Source organism: Durio zibethinus, chromosome 16 (assembly GCF_047325235.1).
Source record: "Durio zibethinus cultivar Kanyao isolate XHJ-2024 chromosome 16, ASM4732523v1, whole genome shotgun sequence".
In the NCBI taxonomy this organism is placed as follows: Eukaryota; Viridiplantae; Streptophyta; class Magnoliopsida; order Malvales; family Malvaceae; genus Durio; species Durio zibethinus.
Window position 1 is genome coordinate 19,663,325 of NC_143177.1, and position 15,420 is coordinate 19,678,744.

Below are 15,420 nucleotides of genomic sequence, written 5' to 3' on the forward strand. Positions count from 1 at the left end.
AAGACATTTAACTACATGGATAGCCAAATCAGAAAAAAAAAAAAAAAAACCCCACATTTATCTTACTTGGATAGCCAAATCAATAATAAAGAAAAATGCCATGTGTGTGAAAATTTAATCTTTTTAAAGCTATATTATGGTGATTGTGTTTTACAAGACTTTTTTTTTTAATTTTATATTATTATAAATTGATAACAATTAATTTTTGTTCATATAAAATAAAATATTTAATTTTAAGTTAAGCAATCACTCAAATATTTACTTTCAAATTGAGCATTTAATTTCTAAATTTTTAAATTTCACTGTTTTATGTATTCTTTTCCACCCTTTATTAAGGGGTAAAGTTTTTCTATTCAATGATTTTTTATTTTCATAATATTTATATTTATTTACATATCTAAATAAATACTAACTAGAAAATAATAAATGTTTCTAGAGAGCAACCAAACTACTAGAATTTTAGACTTTAATTTAGAGATTTCCAATATAGGCAGATTAAGATTATGTGATTAGAGAGGACATCTTTCATTGTGTAGCCAGCCCGATACTATATGTCCCAAAAAACAATATAATCACGTTTATGAAATACAATTAAATTTTAAAAATTAAAAATTTGAAGGTAATTGTTCATAGATTGTATAATTTATATAAGTTTTTGGTAAATAGGAAATCTCACTTTGTGAATAGGAAAAAGATAGTTGATGTTAGAATTCAAATTATAATCTTACTAAATGTCATATTTTAAAAGTTGATGTATGAACTAATTGAGATAAACTATGAGTTCATATAATTTACATCATAAATGTACTTGCAAGTGTAAATTGATATATTTTTTAATATTTTTATTTTGTTGCATAACTTAATGTTTATTAATATCATGGCATAAAAAATATATTAATGATCATATTTTCAAATACTTTCAATGATAGCAATTTAATTATGAAATAAAATCTTACTTTGAAACATAATATTAAAAATAAAATTATTTTGTTAAAAAAAATTTTATTCAGTTGTTGATAACAAATATCATAATTTACATCTCACTTTTTTAGATTTATTTAAATGATTATGTATATACATATTATAGCTGTAGCATACAGTGGCATAGCCAGCAAAAAATTTAATTGGAATCATATATATACTAACTCTAGTTATATAAATATGATACTTTTATTCATTATATTATTTGAGAAACCTTTACATTAAATCTAAAAGTTATATATATTTATATTATCTTATCATTTTGATAAAATATTAAGAGATATTATCTCATACATATGATATAGTCATCCTTGATTTGTATTACAGATTGTTTGATTACATATTATTTTTGTAAACAAAAAAATAACTGTGTTTTAATTTAATAATAAATAATATTTTAAATGAATATAACATAATTTGTAATAGCAAAATGCAAAGTTTTATATAAAAAAATAAAAACATACATATATGTGTATATAGCTCGAATGTATGTCACACATTACTTTTAAATCAAATATGCTTGTTACATATGATCATATTCATACTAATAAAAATATAGATTTTTTAAAATTTTTTTATGTTTTACTTATTTTCATTTAAAATAAATGAAATTTGTACTCGTTTGACTCTCCCTCCTTAGGGCTTTAGAATTTTTTTAGTGGAGTTAATTTAATAAACTACAAAAAATATATATTTTTATTTTTTATATACAAACATAAAATTTCTAGAGTTGAGTGGATCAATTGACCCACTCAACTCCATGTATTTACAACACTCTAAATCATTCATAGCATTTCCTTATTTTTATCTTTATTCACATTTATCAGATTATTATTTATATATAGTTATTTAATTTATTTATAATTTTTCATTGAAATTACTATTTAATTTTGCACAATCATTTTTTTTATGGAGTAATAAACCGAAAATGATCAAAACTTTTTTTACCTAAGTTACCAATCATATATATATATATATATATATATATATTACAACATACATGAATACCTGATAAAATATGTTACGTGTAAGTCTATGTGGATAATTTTTATGAATGACACGCAAGATAATATTAATTAAATATTATTTAAAATAATCAAATATCTAAAACTTTTAAATTAAATCATATAAAATATTCAAAATATTCAAATATTATTTTGAATTTAAATATATTTTTATCAGATATATCTAAATCCAATTATATAATACTTAAAATAATAAAAAATCAAAAACCTTTTTATATATATGCCTCTCTTTAAATTTATTTTATGACAAATATTGATTTAAATTTAAATTTTATTTTAATTAAGATATATCTAAATCTATTTTTTAAAATTAAAATTTTCAATATATATGGCATTTCTTGCTCTTACCTAAAATTTGTGTATCCCTATATTATAATTAACAATCTTCATAGTCTTTTCTTTTTCTTTAAATTAGTTTTGCTTCAATCTCCATTCTTAAAGTGAAAAATCAATAATAAAAAATTCAGGTAATCTATTGATTTTCACTTGAATAATATATATTTTTTATTTTTTATATGTTAATACATCTAGGTTTTGATCAAATCTTTTTGTTTTAGTGTTGTCTTTAATTTGTAATAGGAAATGATAACTTATCATGCTAAAGAAGTTGTTTATTGAGGTTTGAAGGTTCAACAAAATATTTTTTAAAAGTCTAGAAATAAACTTAGATGTGTTAACATTGAATTGTTTTATTAGTATTGATTTGAATTTTTTTTTTGCACTTATATTTATATTTTTATAATTTGAAAATGTTATTGAATAAAGATTGGAAAGATTAATCAAGTCTACTAGCTATGAATTTTTTTCCTCATGATCTTAACATATACTTGATTTTTCTTTTTGTCATTTTGCATATATAGTGAGGTTGGTCATGTTTTAACAAAAATATTATAATATATATAACTAAAGAAAAGTGAGATTGCTTTAGTTTTTTTTCTCTATAATTAAAAACAGGTTAGAAATGAAAATGATTGCAGAAATAGTAGTAGCTGAGATGGGTTACCACGTCATATGGTGTGTAGACACTCAATTTGATCTAAGTCCGGATCAATTGGGCCTGGTCCAATGAGATTAGTTAAGCCTAAATATTTAGGCTTAATTATTTATTCATGTTGATATATTTATTCGTTTTTCTTCTAGATTTATTTTATTTTATTTTCTTCTTTTTTAAATTAATTTTTGGTTATTAGATGATGATAAAGATTAAGATAATTAAAAAATAAATAAATAAAAGATAAGTAAATTTAGCCATTGTTAGGGTGGTAGAATTGTACATGGATTGAATCTGTTTTGTGATGATCTTAAAAGGATTCACAATCAAACTAGAATTCCTCTAATTTTCCCTATAACTTGACACACTAAACAAAAAAGAGAAACACAGAAAGGGGAGGAAAAGACACATAAAAAAATTAGGAAGAGGAGCAAATTGCTGCATAACCAAAATCGAGGCTGGTGATTCCAAATCCGAATATACTAATGTCTCCCCAAACGGTCCTAACTCTGGGAAATTACTCCAGTTTGAAAGCCTGATGTCAATGGAGATGTTCTATCATGTCCTCTTCCTACCACGTACAAATCGAAATCATTGTAAATAGAAGTTATGGTCGATATAATCTGGTCTCCACTGTTAACTTGTTTCTCGATGTAAGCTATGGATTGGTCGTGCATTGTCCTGAACTTGAACTCGTTTAAATAATCATCATCAAGCTGCTTCTGCTTCTCTCTCAAACATGGCTGTGAAAATCCCTGATTCATCATCTTCTTTAACGCTCTTGGTCAACTCAGAAACGTCTTTTTCTAGAAGAAATCGCACTGCGATTAGTTTTAGGCATGGAGTGCCTGTCATTCTCCAGGCATAAGCTAATGCCTCTCGGTCATCAGGACCTTCAACGAACAGCATGGCAATGCAACATTCCCGCATGCCACGTTGTGATTCTCGGGACAAGGTTAAAGTTAGGCCACGATCCACAAGTAAGCCAATGAAGCAAAGGTGTCTTTGACAAGCAGATTCGACTTAAGATTTTCTCACCAAATGTTCTTGATATTACTCTTGTGGATCTTCTTAGAATCACAAAAGTTCCTGTGGGTGACCAACCCTCTGATATTGAAGCTCGAATTAGAACAATGATTATGAAATGCTGATCCTGATGGTTATAGAACCATTGGTGTTATTATAAAGTTGGATATAATGGACAAAGGTACTGATGCTCCTAACTTGTTGCTTGGAAAAGTGATTCCTCTTCGACTTGGTTACATAGGTGTTGTGAATTGTAGTCAGAAGGATATTTTACTCAACCGAAGTATCAAGGATGCCATTGTGGCAGAGGAAAGGTTTTCTCGCAGTCGTCCAATATATAATGGTCTAGCTGATCGTTGTGGTGTACCTTAGTTGCCAAGAAGCTGAACCAGTCTTTGTCTCAAGCCGAGCCGTTTTAGCCACTAAGCCAAATCGTATCAAGATTTTTTATTTTATTTTATTTATTTATTTATTTATTTATTTATTTATTATTATTATTATTTTTAAATTAGAATTATTTGGTATTCTTTAATTTTTTTAATTTTAATTTAATTTAATTATTATTTTTTCAATGATTTTCCTAAAATAAAGTTTCAAAAAAATATTTTTGAGGAAAAATTGAAAGCATCAATTTTTCTTGAAAATAAAATTTTAAAAAATATATTTTTGAAGGAAAGTTGAATATATCAATTTCCTTTGAACACAAAATTAAAAAATACATTTTTGAAAGAAAGTTGAAAGTATCAATTTTTCTTGAAAATAAAAATGTTTAAAAAATATATATTTTCAGGAAAAAGTTGAAAGTATAAATTTTTCTCGAAATTAAAATTTCAGAAAAAAAATATTTCAAGGAAAAGTTAGAAGTACTAATTTTCCTTAAAAATAAAAAACTTATCAAGAAAAACATTTTAAGGAAAAATTGAAAGTATCAATTTTCCTTAAAATAAAAATCTCCAAATGCTTTAAGTAAAAATTGAAAATATTAATTTTTCTTAAAATAAAAACCTCCAAATGCTTTAAGAAAAAATTGAAAGTATCAATTTTCCTTGTACAAAAGCAATGAGTTTTTTAAAATGAAAAGAAAAGGATTGAAAGTCATAATAATTCCTTTCTCTTTTTAAAAAAATTTTAATGTTAAATCATCCAACGATGGAGCTTCTGCAAGTGAAACAATAGTTTTCTTGCATACTCTTAAGGTGAGAAAACTTTCTTAATTTTTTGTCAAAAGTATTAGAGTTAATTAAGAATAATTTCTAATAATTAATTATTTGATAAATTTTTTAAAGCTTATTGGATAACACGAAATTAAGCTGGTACCATCTTTTGATGGGCGATGTGAGGGTGCTATAATCTTTGTCACTCGTAACCTAACTCTCGAACCCTGTTCTAGTTAATAGACCTGAACTTATTCTTTTAAAGACCCTTAGTCAAGCTTAGGTGTTCCTTGAAAGGATAAATTCCTTAAGTGGCCAATCGCACCTAAACAAAAAATATTGGTGGTGACTCCCTTAAGTCAATGTCTAGCGATAGATCCTCAAATCTAAACATTATGACAGTTTAACGACTCCGCTGGGGACAACTGAGAGTCAAGCCACCAAATAAATTTGTGTTATCCAAAAGCCTAATAAAATTGAACTTTTTTGTATAAATTTTTTATTCATGTATTCAATTTATTTATTTCGTTAATTTTGTCATTCATATGCATGTACATAACATGAGCTCTACACCCAAGCTTTGTCCTTCTATGAGAGAGTAAAGTACATATTATTTTCGTGAGGTTTTAATACCTCTACAATGGTTAGCGAAATACTCTCACTCAAATTGAACCTTTTTCACTTGTAGCCTGTAATGGGTGAGGATTAGAGTACCTTACTAGTCTGTAAGAGACAATGATATAAAGAGCAATTTGGAAACTTTTAGACTTTAACCTCGAATCACATATAGTGAACCTTAGAAGTCCCTAACATTAAGATAGAGCCTTTCCTACCTAATGATAGATATAACCTGAAACTAGGACACATGAAGGAACAAGTTATGTTTATCTAATCATTTTGATTGTCTGATTTTGTGCATCTATATTATTTCATTCTATGCATCATTTTCATGATCATGTTTTAACATTATCATTTCTCATCCATAAAAATGTACATTTTATTCATGCATCAATTTATCATTGCATTTCTGATCAAAACTATAGTGGTTAAGATTCAAGGATAACTCTACCAAGCAACCTCACTCACTAGTACAACACAAGAGCTTGAGCCAGACAAATGAAACAAGAAAATTCCAATCACCTCAAGAGATTAGAGAAAGCTCAAGAGAAGTTAGAAGGGGAGTTGAATAAGATTTTGAAAGCTTTGAACAAGTTAAACAAGGGGAAGGCAATAGAAAAGAATGCTAGCCAATAAGATCATCCCTCACAAGAAGAGGATGACCTATTGTACCTTCTTAGTTTTAGGCCACATCAAGCCTAACCCGCATAAGGTCCATCACAATAGCAGTTTACCTCTCCTATAGGGTACACATACCCTAGAATACCATTAGCTTCAAACTCAAGGTAATATTAGAGTTATGTGAATCTTGTCTTTACTGAAAAGGTAGTAGGATCAATACCAGTCTTTAATTTGGATGATTTAGAGGATAAAAAAAAATTAAGACCTAAGGAGAATGAGACTTTATAAGCCTCAAAAGTTGAACAAAAAACAAATTTGTTAGAGGAAAGGCTTCGAGCAGTGGAAGGAGTTGGTTTTTATGGTTCAGTGGATGCAGCTAGGCTTTATTTGATCCCGGATGTTGTTATTCCTTCGAAGTTTAAAGTGTCAGAGTTTGAGAAATATGATGGCACAAAATGTTCAAAGATCCACATTATCATGTACTGTCAAAAAATGGTTGTTCATGCTAATAATGAGAAGCTATTAATGCATATGTTCCAAGACAACCTCACGAGTTTTGCTACTAGGTGGTATGTCCAGTTAGACAAGACCCGTATTCATTCTTAGAGGAATATGGCCAATGCCTTCATTAATCAGTATCGACATATTATAGACTTGGTCCCTGATATCTTTTTTTTATAGAATATGGAGAAAAAAGCAATCGAATCATTCAAAGAATATGTGCAAAAATAAAGAGACATAGCTTCTCAAGTGCAGCCTCTGTTAACTGAGAAATAGACCAGTGTATTGTTTATCAGCACTTTAAAATCTCTCTATTATAAAAAGATATGAAATGCTATGAAAAATTTCGTCGACATGGTAATCTTAGGCAAAATCATTGAGAATGCCATTAAAAATAACAAGTTGAAAAGAGGAGAAACCAAAAAGCTATCAGAGAGGAAAAAGACTGAATCTCAAGCCACGAGCCTTGATAAACAGTTCAAGGGATATCAACCTTATTCATAAGGTTACGCCCCATACTATCTTGTTATGAATAACATCTCACCTTACCCTTACTAATCATGTCTATAACCAGCTTACTTACTAACTTACCAATAGCCTTTCAAGGACTTGTATATGATTCTAGTCATATCACTACATCAGTTTCAAAGCCTAACAACCAAGTGAATGGTTTAAGGAGATCTCAGGATAATCAAGAAAGGGCACATATTGACCCTATCCCTATGACTTATTATGAGTTATTCTCAGAACTGATTAAAAACAACTTAGTATCTCCAGTAATTTTAGAACCATTGAAGCCACCCTATCCAAAGTGGTATGATGCTAGTACAACGTACGATTATCACAATAGAAATGTAAGTTATTCTATTGAAACATGCCCCACTTTCAAACACAAAGGGTAAAGTTTGATCTAGAAAGGCTTAGTGAGCTTCGATGAATTAGGAGGGCAGGATGTCAATGAAAATCCTTCGTCTAATTGTACAGGGGCATAATTTTGAAATGGTTGTTAAGGCTATTGGAAGCTGCTTGTCATTTTAAGATTTCTTTCATAGTAATGTTAGAAATTCTTTTTTGCAATATGATTTCACTTGTTATCATTTCAATAAAGGCAAGTTAATGCATTTCATTACATTTTTTTCATTCAACTACTGTTCCATGCTTTGTTGCCTTTCATAACTTTTCGTTCCCATTCTTGAATTTTAAACGATGAATGTTTAGACAATGATAGCAATAATTTTAGGATTTAATTTTGAAAACTCATTCACATTGATTTAAGAAGATTATTTGAGCAAAAGAAGCTAGCTACTAATAGATGTGAAATTAATATGACTAGAAGAGGTACAGTCTCTTATAAAGATTCACAAGCTTATTTTTGTTCAATAGATGATGTTCAAAGAAAGTATTCACATTTGAAATGAAAAATGACCATTTTTCTTTTATCATTTGAAAAACCATTCATTGCTACCCATTTGAGCATATTATGATCTCTTTTTCTAAAAAACTCTAATCAAGGATCACCCTTCACACTAGAAAGTTTTTTTTTTGAAAAAAAAAAAGAAAAAAGGTAAAAAATAGTAAAAAGTCTCAAAGAGAGAAAGAAAAAAAAATAAAAAAAAAAAGAAAAATGCCACAAAGAAGTTGGGGCAAAATAATGAGAATCTTTTTGTGAGGATCGATGAAAAAGAAAAAGTAGTAAAATAATATGGAATAGGGAAAAATGCTAAGTTACATCAAATAATAAATGATCATTTGGTTTTGAACCCTTTAAACACATGTTTTGGGCTTATTTTTATCCATTTCTTTCATGACCCCTCACCATGACCTACATTACAATCTTTAAAAGTTCATTTGGATCAAATGTGAATACTCGAATTGAATGGTCATATGTTGGGCTAAGGCATGCTCATGATGAAACGACAGAATCATGCTTGGTTGCTCTAAAGATTGATGTGAAAGAGATATCAATAATGGGTGAAAGAAAAAAAGAAAAAAGAAAAAATAAGAGAAAAATAAAAAAAAATGAAAAAATAAGAGAAAAAAGATGAAAAAAAAAAGACTCAAATTGAAAACCCAAAAGGGTGATTTAGGTAGACAAATTTTTTAACTGACAATGGGAAGAACAGTTCGAATATATAGAAGATCAAAGCATTTAAAGATCCTCCAAAGCTGGGGTAAAGTTTAGCTCAAAATAATTTCGACAGTCAATGGAATGAGTTTTCGAAAAACAATCTTGGATTGATGTTCAAAATTATCTGAATATTCATTTGTCTCAATGACATACATCTAACTTATTTATTTTCCCATTTGCTTTTGTACCAAGACTCACTATTGATTGCTTTTCTCTTAGTGCATCTTGTGCTCTTTTATTCTCACATCCCTAGAATAAATCGAAAAAATGTATGATGGCATTGTGTTTGTTAAGAATTGAAATGATAATGAATAAATGAATATGTGCTTAAAAAGTTTTTGCATTCCTTTGAAAAGAAATTCAGGGTGATTGAAGGCAAAAATGATGAAGAGATGGTAGAAACTTGAAAAAGACACATGGGATGGCCAAATGATGAACATGGTGATGGATCGTTCAACAAGATGAATAGAGGTAAAAATCTAAAAAGATGATATGATTGAAAGAAGAATATGGAGATAGATTGGATCAATAGACGAAATTCATTCTAGAATGGCTAGTGCGAAAAAGCCTGTTAATGGTGATCAAGTGATAAAAGTAGTGTGGATCAATGGATAGAATTTGTTCTGAAATAATTACTACTGAAAAGCCTATGAATAGTGATCAAGTGATGAAAATAATGAAGATCAGTTGATGAAACTTGTGAAATGAGAAATGGTGGAGTCTTGAGAACCATATTACCATAATTAATTAGAATTTCATAATATTTATCTGCATTACTTACATTATGTTTGCATTGTCATTTGAACAATACATACACATGATTCGGTGAATATTTAAAGTTTTTCTTGGACATACATCAGCCAGCAAATATTAGAATTATGATTTAGGATATGGCATTTACATTATTGTGTGAATCTAGATCGTTGCAATTGCATCTTTGATCATGACGTATAAAATTTTGAGTCATTTGAAAAAAAAATTGTGAACCTTTTGATAAGAATCTTGATTTCTTAAATGAGAATTTTAAGAAATCTTCAAATGAGAATCTTTGAGTGTCGAGTGTGAGTCTTTGAACTCAAATGAGAATCTTTGAATTTTAAATGAGAATATTTAAGGTGTGAAACTCAAAATTTATAGAATGTGAATCTTAAAATTCAAATGAGAATATTTGAATTTCAAATGAGAATCTTTAAGATGTGAAACCCTAAAGTTTATTGGATGTGAATCTTCGAACTAATGAAAAGTTTTAAATTGTTGGATATGAATCTCTAAAATTCAAACGAAAAGCTTTGAACTCAACTTTTAGATACAAATCTCTAAATTTTTGAGTGAGAATCTTTGTACTTAGATGTGAAACTCTAAGATTTCTTAGATGTGAATCTCCAAAATTTAAATGAAAAGCTTTGAACTCAACTTTTGGATACGAATCTCTAAATTTTTGAGTGAGAACCTTTACACTTAGATGTGAAACTCTAAGATTTGCTAGATGTGAATCTCCAAAATTCACGAAAAGCTGTGAACTCAACTTTTGGATGCGAATCTCTAAATTTTTTAGTGAGAACCTTTGAACTTAGATGTGAAACTTTAAGATTTCTTGAATGTGAACCTTTGAACTCGAATGAAAAGCTTTGAACTTTTGGATGTGAATATCCAAAATTCAAATGAGAATCTTTAAATGTTGAATGCAATTGTTGCAATTTACAAATATGAATCTTGAGATCTAGCAAAACTGAAATTTTGAGAATCAAATTTCAATGAATCCTAATGAAGTTGAAAGGTTCTTGCAAATCTAAACCTTTGAATTACAAACTCAAATTGTGAATCTTTGAGTTTCCATCAGACACGATCTATAACTCCTTTGGACATGATTGTCAATGAGCATTTTATTTTTTAAAAGTTGTGGTGCCTCTGTTTAGAAGAGCAATTTATTTTTAAAAGTTATGATGCCTTTGTTTAGAGGAGCAATTTATTTTTTCAAAGTTGTGGTGCCTCTGATTAAAGGAGCTTTATTTATATTTTCAAAGTCGTTGAGCCTCTAATTAGAGGAGCTTTGTTTATGTTTTCTAAAGTCATTGACCCTTTGATTAGAAGAGCTTTTTTATTTTTTCAAAGTCGTTGAGCCTCTGATTAGCGAAGCTTTGTTTATGTTTTCCAAAGTCATTGAGCCTCTGATTAGAGGAGTTTTGTTTTTGTTTTTCAAAGTCGTTGAGACTCTAATTAGAAGAGCCTTGTTTACTTTTTCAAAGTTGAAATTGTGAATCTTTGCTTAGAAGAGTTTCGAGTCATTTAACATATTTTAGTGTCTGTTTAAAAAAAATGAAAGAAAATGAATGTGTCGGCATAAGTGGGGTGTCTACATCTTTGCACAATTCCTGTTGCATAGAAAATACGCAAAGAGGAGCAATTGTAGACACCTAATTTGGTCCAGGCCTGGATCAATTGGGCTTGGTCCAATGGAGTTAGTCAAGCCCAAAGATTTGGGCTTAATTATTTATTCATGTTGATATATTTATTTGTTTTTCTTTTAGATTTTTTTTATTTTATTTTCTTTTTTTTCAGATTAACTTTCGGTTATTAGATGATGATAAAGATTAGAATAATTCAAAAATAAATTAAAAAAAGATAAGTAAATTTAGCCGTGGTTAGGGTGGTAGAATTGTATATAGATTGAATCTGTTTTGTGATGATCTTAGGAGGATTCACAATCAAACTAGAATTCCTCTAATTTTCCCTATAAATTGACACACTGAACAAAAAAGGAGAAACATAAAAAGGGGAGGAAAAAACACAAAAAAATTAGAGAGATGAGCAAATTGCTGCATAACCAAAATCGAGGCTGGTGATTCCAAATTCGAATATACTAATGTCTTCCCAAACGGTCCCAACTCCGAGAAATCACTCCAGTTTGAAAACCTGATGTCAATGGAGATGTTCTATCATGTCCTCTTCTTACCATGTACAAATTGAAATAATTGTAAATAGAAGTTATGGTCGATATAATCTGGTCTCCACTGTTAACTTGTTTCTTGATGTAAGCTATGGATTGGTCATGCATTGTCCTGAACCTGAACTCGTTTAAATAATCATCATCAAGCCGCTTCTGTTTCTCTCTCAAACATGGCTGTGAAAATCCCTGATTCATCATCTTTTTCAATGCTCTCGATCAACTTAGAAACGTCTTTTCCTAGAAGAAATTGCACTGCGGTTAGCTTTAGGCGTGGAGTGCCTGTCATTCTCCAGGCATAAGCTAATGCCTCTCCGTCATCAGGACCTTCAACGAACAGCATGGCAATGCAACATTCCCGCATGCCACGTTGTGATTCTCGGGACAAGGTTGAAGTTAGGCCACGATCCACAAGTAAGCCAATGAAGCAAAGGTGTCTCTGACAAGCAGATTTAACTTAAGATTTTCTTACCAAATGTTCTTGATATTACTCTTGTGGATCTTTCTGGAATCACAAAGGTTCCTGTGGGTGACTAGCCCTCTGATATTGGGGCTCGAATTAGAACAATGATTATGAAACATTGATCCTGATGGTTATAGAACCATTGGTGTTATTATAAAGTTGGACATAATGGACAAAGGTACTGATGCTCGTAACTTGTTGCTTGGAAAAGTGATTCCTCTTTGACTTGGTTACATAGGTGTTGTGAATTGTAGTCAGAAGGATATTTTACTCAATCAAAATATCAAGGATGCCATTGTGGCAGAGGAAAGGTTTTCCCGCAGTCGTCCAATATATAATGGTCCAGCTGATCGTTGTAGTGTACCTCGGTTGGCCAAGAAGCTAAACCAACCTTTGTCTCAAGCCGAGCCGTTAGCCACTAAAGCGAGCCGTGTCGAGGTTTTTTATTTTATTTTATTTATTTATTATTATTATTACTATTATCATTATTATTATTATTTTTAAATTAAAATTATTTGGTATTCCTTAATTTTTTTATTTTTAATTTTAATTTTAATTTAATGTTATTTTATTTTTTTCATTGATTTTCCTAAAAAAAATTTCAAAAAACATTTTTGAAGAAAAGTTGAAAGTATCAATTTTTTTTTAAAATAAAATTTTAAAAAATATACTTTTGAAGGAAAATTGAATGTATCAATTTCTTTTGAATACAAAAATAAAAAATAAGTTTTTGAGAAAAGTTGAAAGTATCAATTTCTCTTGAAAATAAAAAGGTTTAAAAATATATATTTTTAGGGAAAAGTTGAAAATATCAAATTTTCTTAAAATAAAAATCTCCAAATGCTTTAAGAAAAAGTTAAAAGTATCAAATTTTCTTGTATAAAAGCAATGAGTTTTTTAAAATGAAAAGAAAAGGATCTATATCGAAAGTCAAATCATCATTCATTTCTCTTTTTGAAAAATTTTTAATGTTAAATCATCCGACGATGGAGCTTCTGTAAGTGAAATAGTAGTTTTCTTGCATACTCTTGAGGTGCGAAATTTTTTTTAATTTTTTACTAAAAGTATTAAAATTAATTAAGAATAATTTCTAATAATTAATTATTGATAAAATTTTTAAAGCTTATTAGATAACACGAAATTAAGCTGGTACCATCTTTCGATGGATGATGTGAGGGGGCTATAACTTTTCTCACTCATAACCGAACTCTCGAACCCCGTTCTGATTAATAAACCTGAACCTATTATTTTAGGGACCCTTAGTAAAGCTTAGGTGTTTCTTAAAAGGATAAATTCCTTAGGTGACCAATCACACTTAAACAAAAAAAATTGGTGACGACTCTTTTAAGTCAATATCTAACGATAGATCCCCAGATCTAAACGTTATGACATGGTGCATCGTGGGCACAACGAGGTAGTGGCTGAACTCCATATATTTTCAATAGGATAATAGGTTTGGTTTTTTTAGTCATCAATCAAATGATAATTGAATGATAATTTTACTATGACTAAGATCATAACACACTTAAGACGATAAGTATTTTTTGACGGAACATGAATTTTTATTTTTTATTTTTATTGCAAAAGGGAATCAAAATGGGTAAATTTGACTGCCATTTCTATTCATATTTGTCTTAATTTATTCACAATTATACATCATGCTTTTGTTTTCTATGTTAGTTTCTCTTTCCTTTTCGGTTTATTAAATTTTAATTACATTGTAGTACTATTTTAATAGTTTTTATCAAGCATTGTCTAGATCTTGATTTTTATTTTTATGAAAAAAATCTTTATCTTTTGCTTAATTATCCATTATGGAGCTACTTTCAACTATTAAAGGTCATAATTATTAAAATTTGGTCATATTACATAATCTTTATATATAGAAGGTAAACATATTATATATATATATATATATATATATAGAATCAGTGCTTACTTAAAAATTTTTTTTTGGTGCTTATTTAAAATTTGGGAATTTATTTCAGGAATCAGTAATTAAATTTCATAAACTATTGAATAATTATAAATTTTACCTAAAATCTCTAAAAAAAAGTAAGTATCAATTTTTTTTTATTCCTACAAAAATAAGCATTGCATTTTATGGAATTTAAGTAACTATCCTTAATACAAAATTTTGGCATGCAATTTTTATGAGAAATGAGTTTTTAGTTTTGTTATTTCATAATAAAAAGAAAAAAAAAGTATGGGTAAATCTCCTCATACATCCAATATCCAATGATATTATCTAGATTATTAGATGTATATATCGAAGTAATCATGAATTGCATAGAATAAAGTTCACAAGCAAGAACACAGTGTGTACCTGCTTCAATAGTCGAATTTGCTTCGAGTTTAACAATAATAGATTCACACCTTTAACTATGAAGAAAAATGGACAATTATAACCTATAAAGCAATATTTACGTGTTCAATGAAAAATGCATATGCAGAGTAGAGCGATTATCTAAAGTTGTGCCTTTGTCATATTTATCATATTTAAGAGTTCTAAAGTTTTATCCTCGACAATATTATCCTTTCTTTTATTTTTATTCTTTAGATTAGGGATATCATGGTTTGATGGGATGTTTGGAAATTCCAAAAAGCTAATGTGTTGTTCCTAAAGAACCAAATTCTAGGGGAAATGATTCAACTAAATTCGTTTTATACTTTAATAAGCTTTTATGAAATGAAAATGAATCATATAAAGTTAATATGTGGTTCATATATCTTTCAAGTAGAACTTAAGATTACAACTTTTTTATGTAAGTTCAAGAAAGATTGATAGTTACATGTGTTTAAGAGATATTTTGTATAGAAGATAGTTGATATTTACTTAAAAAAATAAAAAAAAATAAATAGTTTAACACATTTAATTAAAATCTTTTGATCATAAAATTTTAATTTTTTAAAATTTAATACTATTATTTACTCTAATTTTAAAATTATTTAAATTCAGCTTTTACAG